The following is a 9,930-nucleotide window of genomic DNA, read 5'->3' as shown; positions in this document are numbered from 1 at the left end:
TCTCTATCTCTCTTTGTCTCTCTGTCTCTATTTCTCTGTCTCTCTCCACCTCTCCCTCTGAGAATCCCAATCTTTGTTCAATGCTCATTTCAAATGCTACATCTTTAGGAGCCTTTTTCCTCATTGACCCACACCAGCTGCAAGAGCCTTCCCCTTTAAGGCTATCTTCCATGTGCTTCATAGATATCATCTTGTATATGACTATTTATTTACCTGTTGTCTCTCCCAAGAGAATTTAAGCTCTTTAAGGGCAGGGACATACACAGGTAAAAACGTGATCTTTGTCTATGTCCATGTTGACAAGTAGTGGCAAAGGGCATAGTATTTTCCTGTCTGTATCACTTATTTGGAAATTAATTCAATCCAACAAGCATTTATTAAATATCTACCATATTCCAGGTGCTGTGCCAGGCACTAAGGATACAGAGCTAAAAACAAAGCAGTCCATCATCCCTTCAAGGAGCTTACAGTCTATTTGGAGAAAAACAACATGGACATAGAAAATGAAATATAAAATATATAAAAAGTAATTTGCAGGGGGAGGGCATTAGCAACTTGGGGGGAAATCAGGAAGGGCTTTTCATGGAAGGTAGCTTGCAAACTGAGCTTTGAAGGAAGCTAGGGATTCTAGGAGGTGGAGGTGAAGTGGAAAAGCATCCTAGGCATGGAATTAATCCTGTCTAACTTTGCATGTCTTCACTTTTTCCTTTCATTCCTCCTCAAAAAGTCTTTCTCTTCCTTTAAGATGTAGATGGAGGGGGGCAGCTAGGTGGCACAGTGAATAGAGCACTGGCCCTGGAGTCATGAGGATCTGAGTTCAAATTTGGCCTCAGACACAACACTTACTAGCTGTGTGACCTTGGGCAAGTCACTTAACCCCAATTTCCCTACCTTTCCCCCTGCAAAAAAGAAAAAAAAATAAATTTTAAAAAAAGATGTAATTCAGGCACCATCTTCTACATGAAATCTTTCCTGTTCTGCTCCCTCCCCACAACTACTCCTCCATCTTAAACTAACTTATATTGAACTACTTTGTTTATGTTCACATTTATTGACTGTATTTTTATGCTGGATATATTTTTATATGGGTTTGTCTCACTCATTAAAATGTAAACTCATTGCAAGTATTATTTTTATTTGTAGCACCTAACACAGAGTAAGTGCTTGATTAATTGTAATTGTAATGCTAATAGACTCTAAGCCCCTTGAGAGCAGGGACTATGCCTTCCTTACTTCTCCTAGTGCTCAGGAAGTGTGTGGGCATATATAATATATGTGATACACACACACACATATACATATATATGTTTCTATTTCCCCTCTACACTGAGCACCATGGTAGGCATGCAGTAGTTACAAATGAAGGGTTTTACAAAAGTCTTGGTAAAGCAAAACTTAAAACTGAATTCAGACTTTTGGAACACTCTCTACCTGTCAAAAGAGTAAACGAATGAATCATTGAACACATGCAATACAACTTAGTCATGTACTCACCCAATCAATCAATCAGTATCCATTGTTTTGATCTCCATCCAGTTTTTATTTAAATCTAGTTTGTTTAAATAATAGCAGTAAGAGCTTCTTAGAGCAGCTAGGTGGTACAGTGGATAGAGTGCCAGGCCTGGAGTCAGGAAGACTCATCTTCTTGAGTTCAGATCTAGTCTCAGACAGTTCCTGACCCTAGCAGGTCACTTTACCCTGTTTGCCTCAGTTTCCTCATCTGTCAAATGAGAAGGAAATGACAAACCACTCTGGTATCTTTGCCAAAAATAAAAAGAAAGAAAAGAAAACCAAAATGGGGTCATGAAGAATTGAACATGCCCTAAATGTCTAAACAACAACACAATAGCATAAATATTGTATGTTCTCAGCCTTTACTTTCACAGAGGGATTGACAGTAGTGTCCACCAGTTCTCTCCCTAACCAATGCTGCTACTGCTTTCCTGATATATCTATGAGCCTTAAGGTAATTTGTACATGGTCTAGTCCTCTGGTGGAGCTGGAGAGAGGGATGATTAGAATTAGGAAGGTTGAATGGAAGGTGGTGCAAGTGGTTTTCTCTAGTCTTATGAAGACTGAGCAGGAGCTTCTGACTGATAGGGATGGGGTGGGGAGAAGTGAAAGGGGGAGGGGGTCACTACCTGTATCCTGAGACACTGAAGAGATGAGTGGGACTGAGGCATCCAATTTTAGTTATGAAAGAGGAGAGCTGGAAGACCCACAAGTAGGACAATCGGGTCAGATTTGCACAGCCACCTGATGACCCCTTTGGGGAGCCAGCTAGGGTGGGGCTACAGAGTTGCTAAATAAAAGAGCTGGAAATGTGTTGACCAGCCCAGAGGCACTTTGGCCCAGGCTTTCTTACTCTAAAAGAGATAACAAGAGATCCTGGTGGCAACAGCAAAGACACAGATGACTGTGGCATCTCAGCAGAATGATGAAGCTTAGGGAAAAGCAGGAAAGTAGATGATGGCAAAGGCAAGGGAGAGAAGGCAATGAAGCATAATGTTAGAGCAACAGCAAAGCAAAGGAAATTCAAGAGGGGAGGAGATACATGTAATCAAGACCTCCAGAGCCAAAGAACACAGGATAAGGAGAAACTAAAGAGCAATCACACAAGTAATGATATGTAGATGGAAGAGCAAACCTGGACCATGCCCTTTATTGGTACCATTAGTCATAGGGACAACATAGGGAAGGATGTTCCATTCTCTATGTATCCTGAGGGGTTTTTCCCTCATTAGAGGGGCCTTAAACCCAGGGTGATACTATAAACCTGGAGCAACCAAGGAAGGAAAAGCCATGAGAAGGAAAATTTTTATTGACTGTCTGTGGGTTTTATATGAGTCCTTTCTGTACTCTTTGTTTTAAGAAATCATTCTTATTCCATACCTTGCTGGTCTAGGTTGCTTGCAGGGGGGGAACAGAATACTTATAGGGGAGAACTAGAATATGCCAGCATTTGATGTCTATGCAGGATTGTCACAAACCTTCAATTTGTAAAACAAAACACAGTTTCTGTGAAGAGCAATAAAGTAAGGCATAATAAAACAAAACATGACTGTAAGTACAAGGTACTATATCAATAAACAAAGATTTCTCAGGCATCTACTATGCAAAGCATAAGGGATATGAGTACAAATTGAACAGGGAACTTTCTTATGAGGAAATTCTCTCTATATATAATCAGTACCTTTTTAGCAGCTTCCAGTATTTACTGCCTAGAGTACTGAGTCAAGATTGTTTCAAAGGTGAGGTTTCCACCTAGGTCTTCCTGGCTCTCCATCTACTATGCCTACATATACATAGACTGAAACAGTTTCCAGTTATAGAAGTTATCATTTACATTCTATAGGAAGAGACATGTATATACAAAATAATTACAAGGTAATTGATTAAAAAGGAAGTCAATTTACTTTTCTGGGTCTCAGTTTACTCCTCTGTAAAATGGGGGAATGAGTGGTCTAGGACAGTAGTGTTCAATTTAAAGGGAGGCCAATAAACCATACATAAGGATCCCTACATGGCTACGTATCGGTTCAGAAGGAAAGAAAATCACATACCAACATTATCTGTGTTTTATTGTATTTTTACGTATTTTTTCAATACTTCCCAAATACATTTTAATCTTATTTGGGCTGCCCTTGGCAGTGCTGCGGGCCACATGAGGTCTAACAGTCATGTTAAAAAACTCCACACTTTCCACTGCTCCATAATGCCCACTTATCACAAAAGTCTTTAGCTGCTAGAAGGAACAAAAACGAAAAACAAAAACAAACAAAGAATAGAAATTATTCTTTGGAACTTGGCTAATTGATAATGAGTGTAGTTCTCGAATAACAGTCTCTGTACATGGGAATGACCACCAGGAAGTCTCAAGAGTTCCTATGGACTTGAAATCTCTATGGCCATGACCTTGAAGGTTCCTTCAGGCTCTAAATCTATGGTCTTTTGAATCCAACCTTTATTTGGGTTTTTGCCCATAGTCTTGAAGAAGAAAGTCGCCATCTGAGAAATCTCTGGTACTTCTCCCATATCTTTTTTTTTTTGCTTTTTGGAGGGCAATTTGGGGTTAAGTGACTTGCCCAAGGTCACATGGCCAGTTTTTGTGTTATGTGTCCGAGGCTGGATTTGAACTCAGGTCCTCCTGACTCCAGGGCTGGCACTCTATTCACTGTGCCACCTAACCACCCCACTTCTTTCATATCTTAAGATAGTTTCACATTGGAAGAAATGGAGGCCCAGGAGGAATGGAATGCTTTTCCTGAGGAAAACCCCTTAGGAATGGATGCATCCCTCCCTGTATTGTCCCCATGACTAATGGTACCAGTAAACCATGGTCCAGGCTTGCTCTTCTACCTCATGTCTCTGTGCATCATTGCTTGTGTCACTGCTACTTGGTTTCTCCTTGTCCTGGGCTCCTTGGCTCTAGAGGTCTTGGTCATCTATCTCTCTTCCTCTCTTTGCCTCTGTTGCTTTGCTTTCTGTCCTTCATAGCCATGCCTTTAATTCTCTCATGACCTTTTCTCCAGTCCTTGAGGTGTTGTTCTAGGCTTGACAGAGCTCCAGTAAATATAAATTATACAGGAGCAGGGAAGAAAATGGTGCTTAATAACCTATGAAATCTATCCAAATGCGGGAAATCCACATCCACTCAAACGGCAAGAACTGCTCCCTCTTGGCAGAGGGAGTAAGTGTTTAGTTAATTTCTACTGTTCATCTGTAACTGCCACTCACCATTGGTTAGACAGATTATATTGTACAGGGCAAATAAGACAGGCAGATTTATACTAGCAACAGCTTTTCAGCCTAACTTTAGAGAGCATGAGGTGGTGGGAAGAGAGCTGGTTTTAGAGTTAGAGGATCCAGGTTGGAAATCTGACCCCTCCTGCTAACTCTCAATGTGGCCTTAGAAAGATCACTTAACAACCCTGGGTCAGTTTCCTTATCTATAAAATCAGGGCATTGGATTAGGTGACCACTAAGGTCTCTTCCAGTTTTAAATCTATAAACATTCAATTCAGGGTATTGAATAACTATGCTATCAATGAAGACTTCCATGCAATCATAGTAGAACCTGCCCTATTGGTGGTGCCAAAATGAGATCCTTTCCCTCCCCCACCTTTCACAGACATGTGCTCATTGTGGAAGGGCTTTAAAATGGCAGCAGTCCCTTGGTGTATGGTATGGCAGCCAAGAAAGAGAGGTGTTGCCATTCCTTGGATGACTTTCATGGATGCCTTGGATGACTATTCATACAAAAAGATTCCTCTTTTGAATTGAGAAACAGAAGGCATTTTGTTGTTAGGTATTAGGTACTTCTCAACATTGAATACCAGGCAAGATGTTTTAAAATCCTCCTGAGAGATTTCATTCAGGCACCATCTCATAAGATTCCCATGAGTTCTGATGGTTTAACACCATATACACTGAAACAAAAAAGAGGCTCAGTAGTTTAATATGTATGTTGCCTCCCCTCATTTAAACAAATCTATCATCAAGATGTCCAGTATTTGCATCTTTGGGCCATTTTCTTCCTCTGTCCTCTTCTGGACTTAGTTGACCTCTAAGTTGCTCTCCAGTTCAACATCCCATGAGTCTCTGGTGCTAAAATCATGTGCATTGTCTCTCTGATTTACCCTTTGACTCCAATAGCCACCACTCAAATCATCACTTTATAGCTGGATCATCTCCAAAAACCTCATAAATGTTCTCCCTCCAGTCTCTCCCCACACTAGCTCATCCTACACAAAGTTGCCAAAATAAACTTCCTTAAAAACTGTGTTCACTGCATCTTTCCCCAGCTAAGGAATCTATAATGAATCTATGATGAATCCCTCTTACTCAGATCTCAACTTCCAAGTACTCAGCTAAGCCACAAACCAATCAATAAATATTTACTTACTGAATAACTTTATTTCATCCTTTGTATTTGTACTCCTGTTTTTTGTGTGGTGCCTGGCACACAGTAGGCATTTTATAAAGGCTTGATTAATTGCCTACTATGTGCAAGGCACTGCAAGGGATACCCAAGAAGTATGAGTTACTGGTTCCTGTCCTCTGTTACATGGAGAGAAGAGTTAAACATTGGCACAATCAATGTTGATATGACAACAGTAAGTATAAATGTAAACAGTACCCTATTTTAGAGTATTTTTATTCATTAAGGATGAAGGATTCTGTTGATTATTTTTCTAAGCTACAAACATTCACACTTATAGATGCATTGATCCTGGCAAATGTGATGTCGATCCCTAAACCAAGCAAAGGCAAAGCTAAGAAGGAGAAAGTAGGAAGAATCAGATAGGAAATTATAGTCCAATTCCATTAACAGATATTGATATACAAAGTGGTAGATAAAATTAATTCATCAAGCATTTCTTAAACCCCTAAACAATCTAAGGCACTAGGCCAGTTCTATGACTACAAAGACAAATAAATCAATCCCTGCCCTCAAGGATCTTACTTTCTATTGTAGCAGACTCTCTGGGGCTAGTTTGACAGATCCCAAGGAGGCTGCTGCTACTACTCCTTCAGGGAAATAGGTTAACCCTAAACAGTTGGAAGGTGGTTTATCTATTACTGTTGCTCATGAGCCCCCATCTGATGTGCTCCCCATTGATTCTTAATTTGTCAGTCAGATTTAATTTACTTTCATAAAGGAGTATTTATTAAGGTAGCACAGTAAGAAGAGTTTGTAAAAACATTCCACAGGGCAGCTAGGTGGTACAGTGGATAGAACACTGGCCCTGGAGTCAGGAAGATCTGAGTTCAAATCTGGCCTCAGACACTTGACACTTACTAGCTGTGTGACCCCAGGCAAGTCACTTAACCCTGATTGCTTCACAAAAACAAACACAAAAAAGCATTCTACCATGAGTAAATGCTCTTCTAAAAATCTATACAGAATCTAAGGAAAAGTAGTGTCAAGTTTGAAGAACACATGTAGTGAAAGCGTAACTTCTAGCTCCTATTGGAGGGAAGCCCTTCCTTTGGTCCTTTCCTAGTGTTCTTGTGAAATTATATTCAGGTGTGTGTATTACTCTTTGCTGGTCCCTGAGGGTAATGGCCCTGGAAGAATCCTGAAGCTGATTCATCCCAAAGGGGTCACACTATCTGAAGCTACCTTTCTGCAACTTAGTTTATCTTCTCTTAACAGCCAGCCCCAGGAATTGATCAAGTAGAATTTACAAATGGGGATACAAGGGCAGTCTAATACAAGATAAACAATATTGTAAATTTTACCAACAAGAGAAAAGGCAAAGACTACATGATTATAGCATTGCATATTGATTTTAAGGTAGGATTATTCCACTCCAGTAAAAGCAATTTCCTTTCTTAGATAGGAGCATTTTTTGATTGAATCAATCAGAACCTAGAGCAAACAGGACCAGTACACCTCCTTGACTTAATCAAAGTCATTGTGTGAAAAACTAGGCCATGCCCTAAGAATTTATTTAAAAGGAAGAAGCCGTTTCAGAGGCAAGAGGGAGAGTTTGGGAAGATCTGGATTCCAGAGGTTATAGAAAGCATGACATTTCCAGTAAATCTTTGAGGAGCAAAGGAAGGGTGGAGCTATGTGAGGGAAGGGATATATTAAGGACAGTCTTTGACTCTACAAACACTGCCGAGCAGGATACCAAGGCTGAGAAAGTTTCTTTCCCAAGTTCTCTCCCCATGGATATCTATCATTTAAACTACTTTTTTTGTTGTCCAAATGTTTCTAGTAAACGGAATCTTGCCTTAACCATGAAGAGGTTGGAGAGTAAGAGGTTTAGGCAGAGATGTGCAGAAGTTAGAGAATCTAACCTCTGTCTAGGTCAGAGTTTCCTAAACTTACTTGGCCTACTGTCACCTTTAAAAAAAATCAGTCAGCACCTCCCCCCCCCCTGAAATCTACTTTCTTTGACCCTTTAAGAACTTTTTCAAAATCACATCATTTAAAAAAATATATGAAATATATATATATATTTAAATGACATATCTTAAATTTAATAATTGATTATAAATTGGTGGGGATTTTCCTGCACTGAAATTTTGATGATGCAATATTGTATCAAGTAACCATAGAGTATATTGTAAACAAGTTGTGGCACATACATATTCGTGACAAAGCATGCTGAAGCTCCCGACAATGCATCACATGCTCACCTGCCAACACTTGCCTATTAAGTCCTGTTGGTGGACTTGACCACTGATCAGTTATAACTTGCATTTTGTATGTTTATTTGGAAAATAATGTAAACACTATGACTTTAGTTCTGTTATACAATGGATGAAATATGTATGAATGGTTTTTCAAATTTTTCTTCTCTTCTTTCCTTATGCTTCCATTTGTCCCCTATTTTTATTCAACACCCCCCTCAATTGCATACAAATCTGCTACTACCCCCATCCCCAATCATTCCAGTACCTCCCAGACGGTGGTATCACCCACTTTGGTAACCTATGCTAGATCTTATAAATCTTCCTAACTGGGGTCTTGGAGAGAATGTGACTGAACTCTGACTTTTCAACTATAATAAAATCCCTAAACTGTCAGACATGAGATGCTCCTTGACATAGTTAATAGAGAGTCAGCCTCAGAATCAGGAAGACCTAGGTCAAAACCCCATTTCTGATGTATACTAACAGTGTTTCTCTGGGTAAATCACTTAACTTCTCTGCCCCTGTCAGATCTCTAAAATTCTAAGTCCCAAACAGTGCCAATCTGCAACGGTAGAGAGCGTTTCCTTACCTGAACCAATATGCCAATGAAATCACACGTTTGGGGGTGGGGGTGAAGCTGTGTTAGGTAGAGGACAAAAATCAAACCATCTGTAACCTCAACAAACTTACATTCTGTAAGAAAAAAGCTAATATATAATGTATAATATATAAATGTGTAATATAATAATATATGTGATATATAATTGATAATATATAATTTAATAATAGATATATAATGTAGAATATCTTATATATAAAATATATAATGAACAAACATTAAAAGCATTCCAATTAATAAAGTGATATCCTGTTATACTGTGCTTATTTTATAACCATCCTCTAGCTTTTCTATGTTCGCATAGTCTTCTTTAATGAGATCATGAGTTTCTGAAGGGTGGGGACCATGGTTTATACTGTTTTTGTATATGCCCTCTCACCTTCAAACATCTATTAGAAGACCATGTGTACTCCTCAGTAGTTCTCTATTAAATATAAACACCCAATAAATACCCACACCATGAAAAGAGTGAGTGTCTATCTATCTATACCCTGGCCCATTGAACCATACTGCCCCTGAAGCTTTTGCCTTTCTTATGAGATAATTTACTTTCCACATGTTTCCCAGGAAGCCTAGCAGCCAGTGATAATTAAAACCCCCCAGTGAGTGAACTTCCTCTCTCAAGTATCATAATTCCACAATTAAAATGGCACCACAAGAGAATGCTTCATTTCAGCATTGACAATTCATGCAAATGGACAAGAAATCTGCATTTTGGAACCTGGTGGACCCATGACAATATTAATGAAATATGTGATCTATACGGAAGTGACCATATTTATCTTTCATAGAATTCACTAAATTTGATCTATAAAAGGGCCAGGGTATTTTTTTCCCCCTCAAGTCTGTGACTTTTCACGCTTCTCAGGCTATATAAAAATGAAGCTGGAATCTGGCAGGAGGCTAATCTATAGACAGCTGGTTCTTGTCTCTCTGTACACACTGTATGAGTGTGGGTGTGTATATATATATTTGCATAAAAGGATATATAAGGCTTCGTTTTGTGAGAGAAAGGGAAGGAGGAAGAGAGGGAAAGAGAGGGAGAAAAAGATGGAGGGCAAGGGAAGGGGAGAGAGAGAAGAAGAAGAAGAAGAAGAAGAAGAAGAAGAAGAAGAAGAAGAAGAAGAAGAAGAAGAAGAAGAAGAAGAAGAAGAAGAAGGAGG

This window comes from Petaurus breviceps, unplaced genomic scaffold, assembly GCF_028583685.1.
Source record: "Petaurus breviceps papuanus isolate PSGF00001 unplaced genomic scaffold, PetGlider_PUasm1.0 186, whole genome shotgun sequence".
Lineage (NCBI taxonomy): Eukaryota > Metazoa > Chordata > Mammalia > Diprotodontia > Petauridae > Petaurus > Petaurus breviceps.
Note: the sequence above shows the minus strand (reverse complement) of the source record.